Raw genomic sequence first — 23434 nt, forward strand, 5'->3', positions numbered from 1 at the left:
GTTGTCTTAGTACAGTGGGGCTGCCATCACAACACGCCACAGACTGGATCAATTAAAAACAACAGAAATGCACTTTTCACAGCTCTGAGGCAGGAAGTCCAAGATCAAGGCCCCAGTATGGTCACCTCTAGTGACAGCCCTCTTCCTGGTTCATAGCCAGAGTCTCCTCACTGTGTTCCCAGTGGGAGGGGGTTAGGGACCTCCTGGGGCCTCTTTTATGAGGCACTCTTCCCCTGAATAAGGGCTGAGAATCACCTGCCTATGGCCCCACATCTCAACATCTTGAGGAGTTAGAATTTCAACCTGGGAATCCTGGGAGGTCACAAACCTTCAGACACGCACATGTGCTACACCCAGAAGCCGGGAATGGGTGAGGGCGAGCTAAGGGGAATGGGTAAGTACAGACCCTTAAGGTCTGCGGGGTGGAGGATGAGACTAGGAGTCAAACCCCGGGGCTGAGTCAGGTCTTGAGCAGCCTCATCAGATATCCCTAGTGTGCATATTTTTTTCTGGATGAGCCTTGCTTCCCTTCCCCTCCCCTCCATACCACTGGAGCCTCAAGGCCAACCTGAACCACAGAGAGAGGGAGCTTCGAGTCATCTGTGTGTTCCCTTATGGTACCATCCTCTGTCCCCTCTGCGGCAGTAAGTCAGGAGTCACCGAGGGATTCACGTGGTGAATGTGTCTTGATGCTCCATGAGGACTTAATGGGTATCCCCAGCTCGGTGCTCATAATGTTTTTCTACAGCTCTGGTGGGAATGGCATTCAAGTTTATTTGGTTTTATTGTCATGAATGTGCACAGTCATTAGCACATTCTGCACCTACTGTTGATTCTGTGGCCTATTCATCATTTATTTCCTCCTTTATGACGTTCTCATCTTGAATTTAACCTTTTGTCAAAATTTGGACTTAGGTCTTTTTTATATGCATATTTGTCTTCTTTATTTTTTCCATAACTCTATTTTTAATATGTTTTATCGGATTTTTTATGCCACTTAAAAATCTTGCCCAGCTATCTTTCCCTTTATCTTGTTCTATTATGATTTATTTCTATCACCTCATTTGATGCTTTATTTTCCAAACTTTAGTCTTTTTTCCTGCACCTTTTGCATGTTCCCTTTTACAGATCAAGTATTTTTCTGTTTGAATTGGGAAACTTTTAGTATTGTAATGGTTCTATATCATTATTATGTGAATTTCCTCCTCAGTTTCTTACATGTGTCAATTTTAGCATCATCTTAGCAAACCAAGAAAGTATTCTTACCTCCTCTCACCTCCTCTGATTTTGCTCTATCCATCATCATGGCCCTTATTTCAAGGGGATATTTCCTGAAGCTGTACTTCTGGGTTATTTTGGCTACGCTACATTTTCATGTATTTTTTAAATTATACAACAAACATCACTAACATCAATCCTTATTTCCACAAATCTATTAACATATTCCTAGGTTTATTTTTTTTCCTACTGCAATATTTCCTGTAAGAAAATGTTCAAACTGATTTCTGTGAGATAATGCTTTTGAGGTCTTATTTTCTGATGACATTTTTTCCTGTGTCCTCATGTTTAAAAGACCTTGGCTAAATGTAAAGGCTTAAAACTTCTTTCCTTTCAATTTTTTAAACATGTTATTGCCTTGTATTCTTATCTGCAATGTTGCTGTTGAAAACCCAGATGTCAATCAAAATCAATTTTTCTTTAAAGGATGACCTGACGTTTCATCATTTCATTAGGATGTTACAAAACAGAGTATAAATCATTTTACAACTATAAAGTTAACTAAAATATCAGTGCAGTATGAAAGGAATTAAAACCTTCTTGAGACATTGAAGTATACAGGAAAATTAAGTATCACATACTGAAAAAAAAGAAAGAAAACAATGAAAGAGACAGTCATTAGAACCAAGTATGGTTTATACTTGGAACTTCCAAGGAATGAATGCTGACAGCTGGCAGCCAGCCTAGCAAGCTATCTGTCCAAAATTAATCATTTGTCAAGGAGAATAAGAGGAATTAGGTTTTGTTGGTGATGAGAAATGTCTTATATTTCTTTTTAATGATTAAAAATAAAGGTAAGTAAAACTGGAGAGTAAGAAATAATGTACCTTTTATGTACTAAATTTGAGGAGAACTACCACATTTTTATGAATTTGAAATGATATCTATTGTAAGTTGCATCCCTTTTCAGAAGTGTATTTTAGAGTTGATGGTATGTTATTTAAAAATGACATGATTCCAAACAGTTAATGGAAAGAAGATAATTATCTTCTTAATTCTTAGAACCTGGATTTTTGGAAGCTTAGGTGTATTCACACGATTTGTATTCATAAAAACTGCATCATGCCACCTGACCTGTGGTTAAAAAGCAAACAAACAAACAAACATGCTGTAGATTCATTGGGGATTCCATGATCAAAATCAACCTATCAACAAAGTATGGAAGACTATGATAATTGCAAAAGAGAATATAAATAACATAAGGCTAAAAAATAATTCAACCCATTAAATCTTAAGATCTAATTGGCTTTATTAAGTGATTCACTGAGGAGTTGTACAAAATAGAAGGTGTTTATAAGAAGAACGATGGGATGTAAAGTTATTAACAAAAGAAAGGAGGGGTTTGTTTCAGGCGAGGACCTGTTTTTGGTGGAAAAGGAATGGCAGGTTTTTATCATGCAGATCACCTCATTAGCACTGGTCAGGAAATTTCAGATTGTCAAAAGGTGAATCCGTGAAATACGTCGGAACTCTAATTGTCTTGCTTTGCTGTTGTGATGTGCATGGCAAAAGACTCATTTGGGGCTTTCTAGTTTTTAAACAATCCCCTTTGTGATCACACTCAGCCTAACTAAGAGGTGTGTTTAAAAAAAATAAGGAATAGATACAGCGGGGAGCAGGAACCCGTGGTGAGCGCGGCGGGGGGGGGGGGGGGGGGGGGGGGGGGGGGGGGGCGGCTGCGGGGCCCTAGCTCCCCTGCGGCTTTGACCGATGGGCTCCCTCGCTCGTTCCCGCTTTGACGGGCGGCGGCGGCTGGAAGGGATGCTTGGACCTTTTATCTGATCCTTGGCACTGAGCCTCTAATCTCATAATTGGGCCTCAGATCTGAATTTATGACCTGGACATGACTATAGACGTGGATTTTGGACTTAAATTTCAGATCGGAATAAACCTTTAGACTGGATTTTGGATTTTGTACTTGGGCTTTGATAATGGAATTCAGACCTATTCCTGGACTTCAGATGTAGAGATATTTCTTAGAAATAGAACTCAGGGAATAGAACTGAAACTCATGAAAATATTGTTTCTTTTGCCTGGACTGTATTTCTGATATGGACCATGATCTGGAAAATGAAACTTAGACCTGGACGTCAGACTCCAGTTTGAACAATGGACCTTGACTTTGACTTTGGATATAGGACATCGACCTTGGGCTTGGATATGTCCAGAACCTTGGGTCTGACCTTCGACTTGGTTATTGTCATGGACTTGTACCATGGACCTGGTCTTATGCAGTCTATTTTGGATCTTACACCTGGATCTGAACATAACTTTGGACCTGGAACTTGCACCGGCACCTCCATCCTTGACCTATACTATGCACCTGAACTAGGACTAGATGTTAAACATGGGTTTGTAAATGATTTGACCTGGCCTTTGGAACTGGACCAAGACCTAAACTTTGGAACTATTCCTAGGACCATGGAGGTAAACCTTGTAACTGGTTCTCTTGTCTTAGGCCAGGTACTCAGATCTGGATGTTAGACTTGGAACTGGGCCTAACTTTGGACATGTCTGTTGGACATGAAACTTGAACCTGGAATTTTTCCACTTTCTTGGACATCACCTTAACCTTACACTTAGATCCATTCCTTGCATTTGGATTTTGGACTTGGAACTAGACCTGTACTCATACTTTGGACAGAAAACCTCTGAACCACAGTTTGGCCTAATTGGAAATAGAAAATGTACTAAACATATTATGTGATAAGGACATTAAAAAGGTGCTGATTTCCTTTTGTGTCTCTACAGTATAAGTTCTAAATTAACTTTAATATCTGCTTAATTGCTACAACTCATAAACCTTTATAACTTTAATCTATATTGGAGCTCAAATTAGAGAGGTATACCTGGGGACCACACTAAATTTAAATAAGTTTTCCTAGCTGGGGAATCTCACTAAGTTTAAATAAGGTATCTTCTATACTCTTAGAGGAGTTGTAAATATAAACTCTCTCTCTCTGCCTCTCTCTGTCTCTCTGTCTCTCTCTGTCTCTGTCTCTGTCTCTCTCTCTCTCTATATATATAAATTTGAGGAAATATAGGTATGCCTCTCCTTAATAACAAGAACTATTGCCTTGCCTAAATTCTCCATGGTCATAATTCCATTTTACCTAAAATATCCCACAGTAGGCATGGATGTTCTGACCTCATGAATATCAAAATTAAATTAAGTCTTTGGTATTTAAAATTGTCTTGACATCACAGGACTCTGTAGATTTGTCCCAACACATTATAATTGTTGACCCAGCCCAAAATAAATTAAAACTGCTCATTACATTTCAAGGATCGAAACCTATTCTATAAAGATTATTTAGGCACCTTTGGCTTGTACTTAAATATGGAAAGAAGGAATAATGCCTCACAATGAATTATTTAATGTTATGGTCCCAATATCAAGGTCTCCAGTACCCAGTTATATTGAAATTATTGATTCTACCCCAGAAACTGGCAATTACTTCGCAGTCATATATTTGCCTAATATGTTCTGTTCAATGCCTATTTCAACAGACTCAGTATTAATTTGCCTTTACCTTTGAAGGAACACAGTGCACCTTAACCTGCTACCCATCGGGTACCTCAACAGCCCTGCCTTTATACATCTTTGCAGGAGAGACCCTAACCTCATCCAGTTTTCTCCAGGAACATAGGTGTGACATTACATTGATGACATCTCCCTCTGGCACACTCATTCAAGGCATACAGATATCCACAAAGGCACTCGTGAGAAAGGGATGTCCTACAAATAGCACATGGCCCCACCATCTCAGCAAGTTTTCTAGGCATTATTTGGTCAACTGAAGGCCATTCTACTCCTGACACTGTCAACAAATAACTATTCACTCTGCCATCACCTACAACATTTAAACAGCATGGCATTTTTTACGTTATTTTGGGTTTTGGAGGTAACATTTATAATTTATAATTACAGATCTACAGTTTTACTTAAATTTTACCCACTTATAATTTTACTTTAGACCATTTATTCTGTTACTCACTAATTGACATGTTATGAATAGGGTCCCCTACAACAAAAGACTTTAAAATCTATCTAAATTGCAATATAACACACACTCCCATTATTTCCCTCAGAGATTCCTTTATTGTAGAGGCTTTTGTAACCTCTTCTACTGCCTCTTTGAGTCTGTGGACAACTCAGGATAACCATAAATTGCCCAAGGGCTTCTGCCTTCCCAGGTCCCATGTTATATGCCGGTTGAGTGAAAACTGATCATTATATACTGGATCCTACAAATGGAGTCTCTCATGTGCCTTGAGTCTGGACTCTTGTGTGCCCAGCTGCCTTCATATCTTTGGTCTTGGAGGCAGCAGCCTGCACATTTGTCATGGCTACTGAAAACTTGCTAAAGTCAAGATGAAATTTTTAGGCTAAAGCAAGATATAGGCCATCTGGCATATCTACTTTGCCGGAGAAAGTGTCTTCCCATCGTCCTCAGTCCCTTGCTATATTGTCTTGGAGGAAGGTACCCCTCTTCTGGACTCATTGGTTACCTGAGAACCCCACTGGTAACAACTGAGTAAAGTAAGTCGGTACACTCTATGGATGGCACTACCAGCATTACATATGGGGGAGTCTGCTGCAGAGCTGCTGCTGACCATCCCTTAACTAGATGCCCCTGGTAAAGTCCAGAGGCAAGGTTCAGTGCAAGAGGCTGAACTTTAGGCAGTCATATTAGCCCTGGGTGTCCTGCCCAACAATTAGTCATATCTACACATTTTATAGACCCTTGGAAACCATCCATAATCTGACCATTAGGTTTAGCCAATGGCAACATTTCCTTTTCAAAGACCAATATCTTAGTGTAAAGAACTCTTGGGATTTCTTGCCTCAGAGCTACCCAAAACATGAATCAAGATCACACATGTGTCAGCATATACTAAATCTGCAATGCAGAGCCCGTCTAAAGTACTTCTCATCCTCTCAAAGTCTTAGGTATTACTGACAGTAGTCAAGACACTCATTTCACTTCTCAAAATACACAATGTTGGGTTCCTGAGCACGTATTCAATGGAAATTTCACTTCCCTTATTTGACTCCAACTATAGGCTTTAGAGAACATCATATTGGCTTACTTGAACAAATTCAAATTCAGTTTTGTGAAATATAGCATGTTTCAGCCATCAGTCAATTACTGAGGTTGAATTGATACAGATTCTGACATCATCTTTAGCATTTGAATAGTGATGGCTTTCAAGTTCCACCTCTCTCTTTCTCTCTTGCCCCATAATTTGGAAAGACTACAAGGGAGTCCATGTGTTCCCTCCTTTGACACTAGCAGTAAGTTTAAACAATGCAAGTCCTGGCTCACGCCCTCACCCTGGCCCCATCCCTTTACTGACAGTAGTCAAGTAAAATCCAAATCCATTTGCACTTCCTTGCTTTCTGAGCCATTCAGACCATCCTGGAGAACCTCCCTGCTTTCTCTAGAAAGCCTTACTATGTGAGTAATAAACCTTTTGTACATTTTTGGTGCATGCATGGCATAATCAGTCTTGACATCTGAACTGATTTTGTGGGCAGTTGATCCTTACATGAGAAAACCACAGGATAAGGTGTAAACTCTAGCTAAAAGGAAAATACCAGGGTCCAAGATCAAGAACTAATTTCAAATCTAAAATCCTGGACATATCCAGGCCCAATCTCCACCCTCCATGTCAGATCCATGGTATGAAAGCATGATTTATCAAACCTGAAATTTGATGTTCAGGTCCAAGGCCAAAAATCTAATTCGAAAGTCCAAGTCTAGATCCAAGATCTAAGTCCAAGATCCATGTCCATTTCCTATTTTCATGCCTAAGGTCAGGATCATAGTAAGGTTCAAGATCTAAGTTAAACATCCATATTTTGGTTCAATTTCTAGATCCAAGAAACAAGTCCAGATCTAAGGTCTGAGTTCAGGCCCAAGCACAAGATTTAGGTCAAAAGTCCAAGTTTGAGGTTTGCACCCAAAGTGCAGGTACAAGGTCCAATTTCCACTTTTAAGGTCTAGGTCCAAGACATGGTTATTAAAGGTCTAGGTTCAAGGCCCAGGTCCGGCATCCATGAAAAATTTGGTTTAAGTCCAGGTATAATGACAAGGCTGAAGTTCAGGCCTGAGGTAAAAGGCCTGTTCCAATACTCAGCACCAAAGTCCATGTCCAGTGAAGAGGTTAAAGCTTTAGACTGAAAGTTTTTGTTTATGATTCATGTCCAAAGTACAGTTCCAAAACCAAATTCATGTCCAAGGTCAGGTCCAATGGACTAGATACATCTCCTCACAAGGACCAGGTCCAGTATCCATATCTGTTCACTACTTACTACTTACTATCTGCATCCTGCTCCAAACCCCTCATTACCTGCTTATTTGCTTTTAATACCTTGCCTCACATCCACTTAAAAACTGTACGGTGTATCATACAAACTGCCTAACCACTCACAATCTACATTCGCTCCTTACCTACTTACTTCCTTAGCCCCCTCAACAACTCACTCAAGGTTAAAGGGTTAAAGGTATTTACCTTCTAACCACACAGACTCATTAACTACTTCCTGTCCCACCTCCACCTCTACTGCCTTCCTTCTCCATACCCTTTCATACCTACCCCTGCCCCATACCTACTCATTACTATTCCATCCACAATCTACTTCACACCCCATGCTCACTCATCATTCCCCAACCTTACTACTCAGCACCTATTCTTCACTCTATCCACTCACTACCAACCCTCACTGCACATCCATTCACTACCCGTGCATTACCTGCTCCCTGCTCTAAACCCACTCACAACTTAAAGTTTCTTATCAATAATTCTTCACCCATTGAATAATTTTCAATCATCTATCATCTATCTACCTACCTACCTATTATCTACCATCTGTCTCATCCAACCATCCATCCATCCATGCACTCATCCATCCTTCCTTAACAATTTAACCAAGAGCTAACAATTTAACAAATTGACTTTGTTAGCTATTCACCATCTAAATCCAAAGCACCCATCCTCTACTTATTTATTTAAAACTGCTGTAACTGACCCTGGAGACTCTCTCATATCAGAGAGTTTAAAGTCTCACATTCAAGAAGTGCTCTTTCTTCTTCTATCCTGTGTAAATCTTGTGCACACACACTCAGCCTGTGGGCAGAGCCAGGATCTTATGACTGATGGAGATTCACATATTGGATATGTAGTGACCACAAGTCATCAATAGTAAGAAACTTTAATAAGTCCATGTTGAAAATCATTTAGCATTACAAAACATTCTTTGTCATGTTAAAAAAAACTGAAAAAACTTGCTTTAAAAAATTATTGGTTATTTCTTTGTCTGTTCCAAGACATATTGTTGAAATGTGTTGTTAAGAATCATTCAGAGGCCTGAAATCAATTTAAGGGGTGGAAGAGCCCAGGCAGTCTCTCTCCCTTCCCCAGGAATTGTTGTTTTAAAGTAAAATAACATGACCCAGACATTAAAAACAGATTTTTCTTTCATACTTTTCCCTGGCTATTTTAGAATAAATTTACTGATTTCCCATTTATTCCTTTCCTAAAGACTTTTGGGCTATGTAAATAGATAGCTTAAGAATATCCAAACAATTAGACTACAAATTATCAGGACAATTGTCTCCTCTAGAAGTCATCTTTATTCACTCTCTTTTTCTCACAGACTGCACAAAGTTGAGTTGGGGGGTAAAGGGGTGCTTTTGAACACCATCCTTATAAAGTTCTTTGCCTTTCAGAGGACCTCAAATCATTGTATTCCTGAGTCCATGCAGCTGAATTCTCTGCAAGAGATAATACCATCTTTTAGTTCCAATTAGCTTTTGCATTTTGTTTATGTAACTTAGGAACTAGAGTGCATAATTACACATTCATGATTCAGAGGAATGGGTCCCAAGTCCTCTACATATATCAATAGATTTTATATAATTAATTAATTTAAAGATCTGGTAATTTTCAGAAGGATTTTCCAGAAACCATTCTAATATTAATGATTTATATCAAAGGTATAAGACAAGAGCTGAAATGTTCTTTTCAAGTTAAGTGGAATTGGTTTGCTTTACAAGGTTCTAATAACATGACATAAGCCCTCAAATTTAATGTGATAGATTATAGAGTTGGTTGTCTTACCCTGCACCTGTTTGGAATCTCCTTTATGTACCCAGTACTTTGTGATTCAGTGATTTTGATCATCCACTTGTAATTAATTTACAACACATCTGCTCCGAGGTTTTGTCCTTGAGTTTCAGTGGCATTGCCTGGCCAGGTGTCCCATAGCTCTTCAATGCCCCACCCACCTAGTGAGCATTAATTAAGAGCTAAAAATATGACCTGTTCATTTTTTTGAATAGTGGTGTTGCAAAGAAAATCTATTGCACATAATGTGCACCTACAATTCTTTTTTGGTCCATCATTTACAAAACATCAATAGTTATGTAATTTGGAAATGCATACTTCCTGGCCACATGAATCTCTTGAATTATTATTAAAGTTATTATTGAAGTAATATTTTTAACTTAACAAGGTGCCAAGATACCGAAGACTACATTATAAATGCTACATTTACCTTTGAAAATTAGAAATTTACTTGGCTGTAGGGTGACCAAACTCCTCAGTTTTCCTACAACTGAGAGTTTTGGCAGAATCTTGATTTTCAGTGCTAAAATTAGGAAGGTTAGTTTTCTATTTCCTCTACAGCTGTCTCCTTCTTCCACTTGCCACTGTCTCGATGGAAATAGTCTTCAAGTCAGTGCAGCCCAAAGCAGGCACCACATCACGGCCCTCAGCCTGTTCTTGCAGTAGGACCTGAGCTGTTGCTGACAATGGACCTGCTGTGTATACATAGCAGATCAGCTCTAGATGCCTGTAGAGTATGTGTCTTAGCAGTGTTCATTTTTTTCCCTGCCCTATTTATCTAACGATTCTATTAGACTCTAATTTGTTTCTGACCTTTATGACTGGACTTAAATTTTGGTTTACCTATTTCACAATTCAGTTTCCTGTTGAGAGTAGAATAAAGTTGTTAAAACCACCTAGCTTTTCTAGGATCCCAAATCCTGTATAATTCCTGCAAATAATTCTGCCAATCAAAAGTCTATACCTCCTCTCCGGGCCTTTTCTCTACCATCTGTGGGCTGTGGTCTTGCTCTGGCTATACCAATCCCAGAAGCCAGGTCACTATTTCCAGGTGTTTTCCCAATTAGTTCTGACCCCTTGAATTTCTTCTTCTACCAAATTTGTCTAATTTAAACTCTTCCTCTACTCAGTGGTTCCCAAACTTTAATATGCATAAGAATCTCTGGGAGATCTTAATTTATTTTTGTAATTATTTTTACTTTATTTTTTAAATTAAAAAATTTTATACTGAAGTATGCACAATAAAATGTGCAAATCTTAGCATAGAGCTTGATGGCTTTTGACATGTGTATACCTTCATGTAACCATCACTCAGATCAAGATATTTAACATTCTCACTAATATTTTGCCCTTCACCTATTTCCCCTACTCCTTCATCCCCATCCCTTTGGTAACCACCAGTTTGTTCTCTTTGCTTATGTGTCTGTTTTGCTTTTGTTTGTTCATTTGTTTTGCTTTTTAGATTCCACATATAAGTGAAATCAAACCGTATTTGTCTTTCTCTGTCTGATTTATTAAACTGAGCATAATACCCTCTAGGTCCATCCCTGTCACAAATGGCAGGATTTCATTCTTTTTTATGGCTAAATATTTTCCATTGTATATATGTACATCTTTTATTTCCATTTATCTATCTGAACATTTATGTTATTTCCATATTTGGCCATTGTAAATAATGCTGCCATAAACATAGGAGTTTATGTATCTTTCTAGATTAGTGATTTTGTTTTCTTTGGTAAATTTCCAGAAATGGAATTGCTGGGCCACATGGTATTTTTATTTTTAGTTTTTTGAGAACACTCCATACAGCTTTCCATAGTGGCTGCACCGATTTTCAACTGAGAAGCAGTGCAGGAGACTCCCTTTCCTCCGCATCCTTGCCAGCACTTGTTATTTCTCATCTTTTGGATGGTGGCCATTCTGACTGGTGTGAGGTGATATCTCACTGTGGTTTTCATTTGTATTTCCCTGGTAATTAGTTATGTGGAGTGTCTTTTCATATGTCTGCTGGCTATCTGTATCTCTTCTTTGGAAAAATGTCTATTGAGATCCTTTCCCATTTTTAAGTCAGATTCTTTATTTTTTGATGTTGAGGTGTATGAGTACATTATATACTTTGGATATTATCCCCTTAACATCATTTGGAAATATATCCTCCCACTCTTTAGGTTGCTTTTTAATTCTGCCATCCTTTGCTGTGCGAAAGCTTTTCAGTTTGATGTACTCCTGCTTTTATTTTTGTGTTTGTTTCCCTTGCCTGGGGAAACATATCCAGGAAGAGTCACTAATGCTGACGCTCAAGTTTACTGCCTGTGTTTTCTTCTAGGAGTTTTATGGTTTCATCCTGCAGAGCTTTAAACACAGTTTTCTGGGCTCTATCCCCAGGGATTCTGAGTCACAGAGGGGCTCATGAATTTGCATTTCTAACAAGCTCACAGGTAGAACTGATGCTTTTGGCCAGTTTTGAGAACAAGTGTTTTAAATCAAACCGTGTCTGGAGGGAAGACCTCCCTGATACCTGCTTGGTTTTCTTCCAAACCTCTATTAAGCCCATTTTTAACTTTTCCTTCTTATCAGCTCATTTTAGTCACTGAGGGCCCTCTACACCAAATGGCTCACAAAAGGCTGCTGGTAGAAGGGCTGTAATGACTGACATTCATGTTGGCATTTTTCTTTTATCCTTTTACTTCACATATTGTGGAACCTATTTTTTAGTTCACTCTCTAAAGAGACGTACATATTTATCAGATTAAATCAGCAGCTGAAATAGATTTAAATTCATTCAGTGTTCCTGCCTGTTTCTTCAACACATTTTTAGTGAATCTAACAATGTGGAGTAGGATAAAATGAAGAAATTTTCCCCAAGTAGCTTCTGGCTCTGATGCACACTGTTGACTGCATTTGTGGATTGAGTTTGAATTTAATAAAACAGATATAAATAAGTTTCCCAAAGTGCTTTTATTTCTCCTCTCAATTTGAATTGTTAGAGTACATATAAGATGGAGAAAAAAATAGCATAAAAGGAACCTTATGGAATGGAGGCATGTATTACTAAAAAAATCTCATATTACTTTATTGGTTGTATTCACAGCTATGGAGAATTTTAGCCAAGAACTCATCAGCAGTGAAAGACAGGAAACAGCTATGAAGCATGCTGAGGTAGGATTTTTTGTTTCTTCCTGAGGACAGATAAATAGGGACTCTGATGAGTTGGGGCTTTTCTTTCATGGTTCATATAGTTGTAAATGTATATACAGAACAGCTGAAAATGAGGTTTAAAACTAGAAAAACAGGTGATTTATTCACTGATTCATATTTCTGGTGCAATCCCCCCACCCCGCAGCAAATTCTAAATAGCTCTTAGGCCAGAAAGGGAATGAAAAAATGTAATGATAGCTTACTGAGAAAATGAAATTAATGAAAAGCTGTATAAAAACTTATGGGATTTGGTCAAACTCTAAAACCTAAAATGCTCGTTTTGTTTTTTATATTTTAAGACTGTTATTTTTAGAGCAGTTTTAGGTTCACAGAAAAATTGAGAAGAAGGTACAGAGATTCCCATATATCATGTCTCCTGACACAGGCACAGCATCCCCCATTATCAACGTCCTCCAACAGAGTGCTACATTTGTCACATTGATAAGCCTACATTGCTACATTATCATCCAAAGTCCATAGTTTACATTAACATTCACTCTTGTACATTCTGTGGGTCTTGACAAATGTATAATGGCAAGTATCCATCATTGTAGTAACATACAGAACATTTTCACTGCCCTAAAATCCCTCTGCGCTCTGCCTGCTCATCTCGCTCTCCAACCCCTGGCAACCACTGACTTTCTTTTTACTGTCTCCATAGTTTTGCCTTTTCTAGGCTACTGTATAGTTGGACTCAGATAATATGTGACCTTCTCATATTGGCTTCTTTTACTTGGTAATATGCACTTAAGTTTCCTCCATGTCTTTTCATGGCTTGCTAGTTCATTTCTTTTTAGTGCATTGTCTTGTTATATGACAGTTGATTTACCTATCATCTACAGATCCATCTTGGTTGCCTCCAAGTTTTGGCACTTATAAATAAAGCTGCTATAAACATCCATGCACAGGTTTTTGGGTGGACATGATTTCAACACCTTTGCATAAATACCATGGAGTGCTGTAGCTGAACATATGGTAAGACTATGCTCAGTTTTGTAAGAAACAGCCAAATTGTCTGCCACAGTGGCCTTCCATTTTGTACTCCCACTAGCAGTGAATAGGAGTTCTTGTTCTTGTTGCTAACATCTTTGCCAGCATTTGGTATCAGTGTTCCAGATTTTGGCTATTCTAATAGATGCAGAGCTGTAGCCCATTGTTTTTGTAAATTTGCATTTCCCTGATGACATACGATATGGAGCACCTTTTCACATGCTTCTATGCCATCTGCGTATCTCCTTTTGTGGGGTGTCAGTTAAATGCCTTTGTCTCATTTTAAGTGTGATTGTTTATTTTCTTATTGTTGAATTTTAAGATTTCTTTGCATATTTTGGATTTTCATCTTTTATCAGATGTCTTTGCAGGTATTTTCTTTCAAGCTGTGTCTTGTCTTTTTATTTTCTTGACAATATCTACTAAAACAGAAAGTTTTAATTTTAATGAAGTCCAGCTTATAAGTTATTTTTTTCCATAGATTGAACTTTTGGTATATCTAAAAAGTCATCACCAAACTCATTTTCTATGGTATCTTCTAGGAGTTTTATAGCTTTGCATTTTATATATAGTTCTGTGGTCCATTTGAGTTAGTTTTTCAGATTATGTAAAGTCTATGTCTAGGGTATTTTTGCATGTGGATGGCCAGTTGTTCAAAAGCATTTGTTGAAAAGACAGACCATCTTGGCTGCATTGTGTTGCCTTTGTTCCTTTGTCAGTGATCAGTTGACTATATTTATATAGTTGATCTGTTTATAAGCTCACTATTCTGTCCCATTGACCTACTTGTCTATTCTTTTGCCAGTACCATACAATCTTGATTACTTAGCTTTATTGTAAGTCTTGAGGTTGTGTACTATCCGTGTTCCAGCTTCGTTCTTCTTCTTCAATACTATGTTGGGGCTTTAAAAAAATTATTCTGGGTCATTTTTTATTATTGAGGTATAATTGACATACAATATCCTATTAGTTTCAGGTGTACATCATCGTGATTCAAAATATACATTGTTATAAAACAAACCTGGTGATAAGTCATCACCATCTGTCACCATACTAATTATTACAATGTTATTGACTATATTCCCTATGCTACACAACACTGTTGTGATTTACTTATTTTATAACTGAAAATTTGTGCCCCTTCACTTATTTTGTCCACTCCCCCAAACTCTCCCCACCCTGGTACCCAACAGTTTGTTTCCTGTATCTGTGGGTCTTTCTGTTTTGTTTTGTTTGTTCATTTGTTTTCTTTTTAGATTACACATATAAGTGAAATCATATGCTATTTGTGTTTCTTTATCTGACTTATGTCACATAGCATAATACCCTCTAGGTCCATCCATATTGTAGTAAATGGCAAGATTTCATTATTTTTTATGGCTGGGTAATAGAAAGAACATGTGTGTCACATCTTCTTTCATATATATGCCCTATTTCTGTTTCTCAGGCATACCCTAGCTAATTCACCATGTGAAGATGGAACCAGAGATTGGAGTGATGTGTCTACAGGGGAAAAAAATGCCCAAAATTGTTGGCAGCCACCAGAAGTTAGGTGAGAGGCATTTAACCAGGTCTTCCCTAGGGCCTCCGAACCTCCAGAAGGAACCAGACTGGCCTACACCTGGATCTCAGACTTCCAGTCTCCAGCGCTGTGAGAGAATACATTTCTGTCATTTAAGTCCCCCAGTTTGTGATAATTCATTACACAGCTCTAGGAAACTAACACAGTACCTTTGTCCAGTGAACTGCTGTTAATATAGTTTGATCATTGGAACCCACATGTGAAAAACATGGGAAGTCCAAGGCCTTTTTGCCCTGAACTGTTTGATATTTCTACCTCCCAGGTGTCGGGACACAAAACATCTAGAGAAGTGTCACATATGCCTCATTAGGAGGTGTTAGGGACACCTACCATAAGAGACCTTCCCGCACACGGAGTCTGAAGTCCTCCTGCCTTACGGGCTGCTGACGAAGAGAACCCAGCAGTGCCTGGGTAAAGCCCGTCCCGCCCCGTGGATGGGGCTGGAGTTGTGGAATGTGGTGGTGGTGGTGGTGGTAATGGGGTCTCTTCCACTGGAACAGCGAACTATATTCCAGGTGGAGAGGCCCTACTCAGTTCGGTGATTCTATTTAACCCACCTCATCCAACCTGCACTCCGACCTCAGCAACGCCTGCCAGCCTTGCCAGAAGCAGACGCATGCCTCCCCTGCAACACTTACACTGCATGGAGACAGGCCCAGAGGTCCCAAGTGGATGCAGATCCCACTCCCCATTTGGGGGACATACTGGAAAGATAGTCCTTCTGGGGAAACAACTGCAGAATATGGAACATGGAAAAAGCAACGTGGGGATTAGCTCCACACAGTGCCCTGATGATCTTGCAGGTCTCCACACAGGCCAGGTAGGGAAAGGCTTAGCCACAGAGGCCCAGGTCTTTGTAGAACGGCCTGTGATGACTGGGGCGCAGGTATCAGCTGCCCCGCGTGCTCTGTCAGGACGGCTTGCTTACCCCACCCGTCTCACAGAGGCTGCCACTGCATCAGTAAAGCATGGGTCATCAACTTTATGTCCCTTTGGGACAGCTGCAGGCTATACAGCCACAGGGCTGTAGTGGGTCAGCTCCTCAGAAGCTGAGGACCCTCTACCCAGGCTGCTTGTCACTCGCAACCCCGGGCGCAGCCTCCCCCGTGGAACCGAGCAGTGGAGCTGGGCTCAGGCTGTTCTGCTTTTGCTGTAAGCGACAAACCACTCGAACCCACTCAGGTGTGGTGTCTCCTGCAGACGGACCTCGGGGGTCCAGCAGGCCTACCGAAAGGGGGCTGTGGCGGCGCTCACTGGCTCCTGACGGCGCGGCAGTGACGCGCCAGACTCCGAGCGGGAGGCCTGGGAACCGCGCCGACGGCCGCCACCCGGCCCGAGCTCTGCCCTCTCCTGCGCCGCGCTCGGGGGCTCTGGCATCTGCTCCTCAGCGCGGCTGTGAGAACAGCATGAGGTACTAGATTCCCTGGGCTGAGGATAAAATCAGAAAATCAAAGTCCCGTACTGGAGGTGGGGAGTGAAATAATGTGAGACTGTTTTGTGCCTAAAATGTCTTATAAAAGGCTGTAAGATTTAAAGCGAGCCATGATGGCCTCATGGTGATCGCACCTGCTGGGTGCTTACATCGTCTTTATGTTTTTTGCTATGAAGTGAAAGACACAGTTTTTGCTCTAATTTGCATTTTGGTTATTACTCAGGATTATATTTTCTCTTGTTTACTATTTGCAAACCTCTGTATAGTTTTGAATGAGAGATAGTCTAATTTTTTTTCAGATATCTAATGGGATGTTAATATAAAGATCAGTTGAAATGCAAAATCAAATCGAAAAATATGATTATTTCCCAATAGTAATATTTAAAAATTTATTTTCTAGTTGTTGCTTTTTAAGTTGTTTTTTCTTCCTTCTGCAGGTGGTAAATATTTTATATTCAGATGTTTGTTTCTCCCTTTGTGATTTTGTTATACTGCTTCAAAGTTGAGATTGCTCTCGATACGGATCTGAGAAATATTCTATTATTTGTAGATTTTCTTTTTAGATTTTTAAAGTTTTATTTTTTTGTTTGGTCTGTAAGTTATTTTGTTTGAATTTACCTTAAATATTCTTACACAATTGCTAGGCATTAAAAATACTATCTTATTAAATGATATTTCAATGTATACTTGTTCTCCACATTCTATTGGTCAAATCATACATCTTAATATGCACTTACACTGTTTATGATCTCTACTTGTTTTCCTTTGTTGCTAGAGATCCAACATTTCCCTATCGCTTGTATACTATATTCATTAGATCTATGCTTTTATTGTCAAATAACCAATTTTTAAAAATTACGTGCATTGCTTTTATCCCAGGTATAAATAGAACAGATTTCCATTTCTAGGACACAGAAAAAAAACAGGGACATTAAATAAGAAGAACTCACTCATAATCTGGAACATAATCCTCAATTAACATTTGTTATACTTAATCTCAGTTTTTATCATGTGTAATTTTTAGTTTGTGAAGTTCCATCATTTACAGAATTGGGGTAATACTTATATCTACTTACACAGTTCTGAAGATTAAACAAAATTAAATGTGTGAAGCAATGAGCATAGTGTTCAACATACAGTATTTAATGGTTATTATTTTTTATTTGGTTACACAATTTTGTATTTTTTTCACATGACACTATATTTTTTACCCATTCATATATAAATATTTTAATGAAAAAATTTAAATATAATTTAGCTAGGTGTATAATGTATCTGTTGTATGAGTATGTTTGGGTGCATGTGACCCAGCCTACCATTGTTTTTTGTCTTGTAGTTTGTGCTGTGAGAAAGCTTTATCTGCTTTGGAATTGGTTTCTTAGTATAGAATCTAGAACTGAAATTGTTCAATCAGTGATTAGAAATAATGATTAAAGGTGTACGTATGTCTATGTGGATGTGTACATTTACATACACACACACAAATTAATGCAAATATAAACTTTCAAAAGGCCTCATTCCAATTTATAGTCCAAATATTTTTGTTACTGTTTCATTTCCATTTGTCCGTACATTGTCTTATTCTTAATTAGACTAATTATATACTGTTTTCCTCCTTGCTACTGAGATTGGGTTTTTTCCCATGTGTTTGTTTACTGAATCATATTCTTATAAAAAATGAATCACTAGTTTATGTCCTTTGCCTGTTTATCTAATTTCATCCCTTCATGGTTTCTAAATAGAGCTAAATTCTTCTGTCACCAAGGGTCAAATAATGTTCTATTCAATTTCCTTTTGCAGTTTTCTATGTTACCCTTATATTTTTTTCATTATGAAAGTGCTTTTGGAGAAATTGGGTAATCACTGATATGTGAAAAGATGCAAAAATAAAAATAACAATTCCTCCCACTAATAATAATAAACATGCTGGTATTTTTTCCAAAAAACTTTCTGTCCACTTTTTTTGAATATTTAAGATTTTTTCATATCACTTTATGCATTCTTAGTATTTTATTGTAAATGTATCTAATTTCATAAAAAGTATATGTAAGTCTCATTATTAATTACAAAATCTTTACCACATAGATGTATTATAATTACTTTAGCCTTTACTTAGATGTAAATATTTAATTTTTCACAATTTTACTTTTGTAAATAATGATAGTATTTTATTATACTGATACTGTTCATATTTCTAATAATTTCCAGTATGAGTTATATGTAAATATATAGTTACTTGGTAAAATTTTGAGTATTTTTAAGGATCTGGAAACATAAGGCAACTTTGTTTCTGCATTTATTACTATTGTGTTTCATCTTTGGTAGGTCCCTTTCAATCTAAAGTCTCATGATTTTTAATTCTGGAAAGGGCAGTGCCAATTTATTTATTTAAAATTATACATAATTGCAGACAGGAAAACGCGGGAACATGGAGTTCTTGGAACAGAGCTCAGTTAGTTATCCTACTGGTGTTGTGGATAAAAATGTATGTATTATATATGTACATAAGGTACATATATACATGTGTATCATTAATTTACAAATAGTAATACAATACACAATATTCTTTATTGCAAATCCCAGATTCTCAGTTGGTGCTCACAGAAGGCTTTCATGAATATTTTGCCAAACTCTTGTATCTGTAGCCAATCTGTGGTTGCAACTGATGAGAGAGTAGAGTTCTGTCATGAATGTTGGTTGATGTTTTCATTTGTGGTAACAAGTGAGACAAAAGTTAAACAGTGAAGAAGTTCGTTCCACATGTAGGTGAGCTTCTCTGCTGAACTGAATAATAGTTTTCAAACACTGGAAGGCTATTTCTTAAGATTTTTTGTGCTATTCACAATATAGCAGGTATGACTATGGCACAATTTTAATTTTAGTCTCCATTATTAACATTTTGTTTATCAGTTTATGAATTTAGACACTAAAAATGCATTAATTAACCTCTGAATTGAGACATGTGCTTATTTCCATGCTGTAAATAGTTCCACCATGGCCAGTTCAGGCTACCACTGTGACACTGGTGGGCATGGATTGGGAGGAACTGCATAGCAGCACACCGCGTTATATCATGTTTTCAGCATAAATGCGGTGGACAGAGGTGACCTGAAAAGTATACCGGTACTAAAATGCAATAAAATAATAAGGAAGTGATGAATTTTGAGTGTTTATTACCTTTTAAATATGATCTATTTAATTGTAAGTTTATACAATTCAATTTTTAATGACACTTTGTTTACTAACTGGCATGCAAGATTCCTGAAAATGTATACCCCGTGAAATGTAAAAGCCTGAAAATGTAAACCCTGAAAATGAACTATTATGCACTGGAGGTAGATCCCAAGCGTAATGACTATAGTTCAAGCAAAAGTGTTAATGTCTTATCAGAGAACAGCAATGCTTCATTCCACTCTTCCTGCCGCTCCGCCACTCCCAGGGGGCAGCCAGCTTTGACTCCTTTGACTCCACTAGTACAGCTCCTCATTTAAAATAAAAAAGGCTGTATTATTTTATTTCTTGATTTGTTCATATCAGACATAGTATATTGACATCCTGCATTGGTCTCCTACAATCCACATCACCTAACATAGTTGCATTATAATTTATGATTAAATCAACATCAGTATTTATAACAGTACAAAAGTGTAGTTTTGAGCCACATGGTTAACATTTCTCCTTATAAAATCTTTACTATATTCTTAGTATTAATATCCCTCACCTTTGACTGGCTGATTTCTCTGTTTATACAATTTTCTCCCACATATTCCAATATTTTTACTTCAAGCATATTAGTATTCTCTGGGCACTTGATAAAAATCAGTTCAATTTTATTTTATTTTTCTATAGACTTCTGTATTCTTTTTCTATTGCTGTATAGCAAGTTACCACAGAGTTTGTGCTCTAAAACAACCACATTTATTACCTCATGGTTTCTGTGGTTCAGTTCAGTCCTGGCACAGCTGGGTCCTCCTTTCAGTTTCCCAGGCTGTGCTCCTTTCTAGGGTGTGGGCTCCTCTTTTAGGCTCATGTGTCGGCAGAATTCAGTTATGTGGGTGTGTGTTTTACTGTGATATTCTTTCTTTGATATGTCTTTTTTTGTTTTTGAAAAATAATTTTGTGTTTACCAAAATTTGTCTTATCATTCCTGAAGTTTCCTTTATAGGATGCCTAATTCTACTTCCTTACTTTTTACTGTTCAACTGCCAGTTGTAGAGGCAACCTTGACTCCTACTTATTACCCTTATGACAGTTAATGATCTTATTCTGCACAAGAGAGAAGTCTCTGGTCTCCCTCTTCTTATAAGAGCACTAAATCCTGTCATGGAGACCCTACCAGCAGGACCTCATCTCAATCTGTTTGCCTCCCAAGGGCCCACCTCCTTTTACCATCTTATTGGGGGTTAGAGCTTCAACATACGAATTTTGGGGAGGATACAAACATGTAGTACTTTGCACCCTCCTGTTGATTTTTTGTTTTATCTATTATATTTTTAATTTTAAATGTTACTTTTTCTTTCCTGTCATGCATTGGGTTCTTCTTTATTGTTTATATATATATATTTCTGTATCTCTCTGAGGGTAATTATAACTTTTTGGAAATTTTCCCCTCAGTGCTCAGGTAGTCTCTGTTTTTCTGTTTTTTGGTTTTGCTCTGTAATCATGGAATCTAGCCCAGACCTTGACAGTTTTCCTGCCTGGATTTTGGCAATTGCCTGTGTCTCAATCAAGGTGCAGTTAGGACAGTGGTAACTGTTCCAGAGAGGGCTCTTTCTCACCCCTCCTTCAGCACACGGGGACAAGGAATATGCAGCAAGATGAGAACGCTAGCAGACAGCTTTATTTAGCAAGGCAGAAGCACACTTTCTAAGAGAGAGCAGGCAGCCTGAGATGTCAGGACCAGCCCTGCTTATCTGAATACTTGTTGGTTTATAGGAAAGTGAGAGGGGTGGGTTAAGGTGGGGCTAGCTGATTGACAGGTTCAGATTATATAACTGTCCTGGTTCTGTGCATGCTCTTACTCATAATGCATACAGAAGGAGAAACATGAAGGGGGAGTCTAATGATCACGTGAATGGGCCAAAGTCCTCACACATGTCTTGGTGTCCTTTGTGCAGGCATTAGCATGGGGGATTTCCTAGCTCTGTCTTATTTCTCATTTTAGGCAAGGAATGGGTGTAAAGAACGGGTGTAAACCCACCTAGAAAGGTGACTGGCTTCCACATCTCCCTTTCTTTCTGCCACTCCTGTCTTACTAACTGCCTACTCTAACATAACTACTCTGGGTATTTCAAACAGAGGGGCTTCCCTACTGGAAATAGGTTCTTAGTGATGGGAGAGTGCGGGAGCTGTGGGAAGTTGTCCCCCAGGAGATACTAGTGGGGTGATGTTCCAGCCCAGATGACTGTGTCTCACGGGAGAACCTATAATCGGCACAGGGGGTCCTGGCACCACTGAGAGAGTGGGAGACCTAGCTTCCCTGCTACCCCAGGAAGCAAAATGCTTCTCCTGCCAAAAAGACCACACATGGCCGGAGCTCCCTATGCTGTCCTGATGGGCTCTTCACCCCGACACTGCCTGCCTGCGCCCTGCCATGGCTCCCTCTATACCCGCCTATCATTTGCCCTGTGTCTACTTGTAGGTTTGTTCCGTCATCCCCTTACAAGAGCATAAGCTACACCAAGAGAGGCTTTGTTACTGCCTCATTCTCAGCACACAGGACGTGCAGGCGACCATTTAATGCTTGCTGGATGAATAAGCTCATTATGCAGTTATTCATCAGCACCTACAAGGAAACACTGGGTGATTAAGTGGTGGGAAGTGCTTTTCTCTGGGGCCCTGAATTTTCAGTGCCCAAAGGCATTTTCTGTAGGGCTGCTCACTGTCTTCAGACGCCTGTGTCTTGTGGAATGGGGAGGGGTGGAGATGGGGTGGGCCAGAGAGGCTTCTGGCTGGCTGAGGTTTCTGTGGTTCCATTTGTGCATGTTCCCCAGTTCCTTTCAGTTCCGTGGTTTGGAGTGTTTTCAGGTAGCACACTTTCGGTCCCAGCCTTACTGCGTGGGGATAGGCTGAAGCTGCTGTGGGATTGGCTGGGATTGCTCTTTCAGGTTCCTCTTTGTCAGGCCCTTGCTCATCCTTTATATGTCCCTGGCTACCCCAGGAGCTGCAGCCCTGGGGTTTCTGTGGAGACGAGGGGCTGTAGTCATCTCCACGGTGCCCTTTGCAAGCGCTCAGCTGTACACCATCGATCACCTTAGCTGCTACCCCAATTCCATCCACTTTTGGTTTTCAAAATATTAATTGAAACCTCTTGCCTACTGTTCTCTTCTCTTGTAATGTTTGTCTTTGTGGGTTAAGATCCTGTAAAACATCCTTTATCATCATTTTAGCAGACTTTGGAGAGAGAGAAAAGTAAAACATATATGTGGTCTGCCACTTTAACCAGAATTCTCCTGATTTTGTTTTATTTTAAAGACCCAGGGCTGATATGAGTAGGAGTAAACACTTTCACAATCGAATTTTGTTTCACTTTATCTTTACCTTTTACTGTTTGGCACATAACTTCCAAATTCTCAACAAAAGGTGAAAAACCAACATAAAAACAAAATAAATAAATAAGCACAGAAGGAAAGTGAGGATTTGCATGACCGGAAGAGACAGGAATCCTTCCCTTATTGCTGTGTCCCGGGTGGGAGTCTCCCCCGCCTTCCTCAGACCAGGGAATGGGCAGTGACCAGGGCCACCACACATTGCCAGGGGACCTTTTCCCTGCATTACACTCCCACATTCATGGAAGCAGGTGTGTGGTAGGTATCCTGACT

At 39.0% G+C, this 23434-nt stretch overlaps 1 protein-coding gene across 13 annotated transcripts in view; it reads left to right on the forward strand.

Annotated features, from left to right (window-relative positions):
* The window catches only part of LOC108400750 (dedicator of cytokinesis protein 1-like), a 436037-nt gene that overhangs the window by 69722 nt on the left and 342881 nt on the right, over positions 1-23434 (forward strand). For 3 of the 13 annotated variants that reach the window (XR_012132455.1, XR_012132454.1, XR_012132456.1), the window contains 3 exons: positions 12503-12570; positions 13452-13584; positions 15047-20194. The exons of 2 other annotated variants lie outside the window; for them this stretch is intronic. The gene's annotated coding sequence lies outside the window, so the exon portion shown is untranslated. Of the gene's footprint in view, positions 1-3359; positions 12231-12502; positions 12571-13451; positions 13585-15046; positions 20196-23434 lie in introns of those variants that run through there. 8 more of the 13 variants (XR_012132457.1, XR_012132451.1, XR_012132449.1 and 5 more) reach the window with 5 other exon arrangements.

This window comes from Manis javanica, chromosome 6 (genome assembly GCF_040802235.1).
Source record: "Manis javanica isolate MJ-LG chromosome 6, MJ_LKY, whole genome shotgun sequence".
Taxonomy (NCBI): Eukaryota; Metazoa; Chordata; class Mammalia; order Pholidota; family Manidae; genus Manis; species Manis javanica.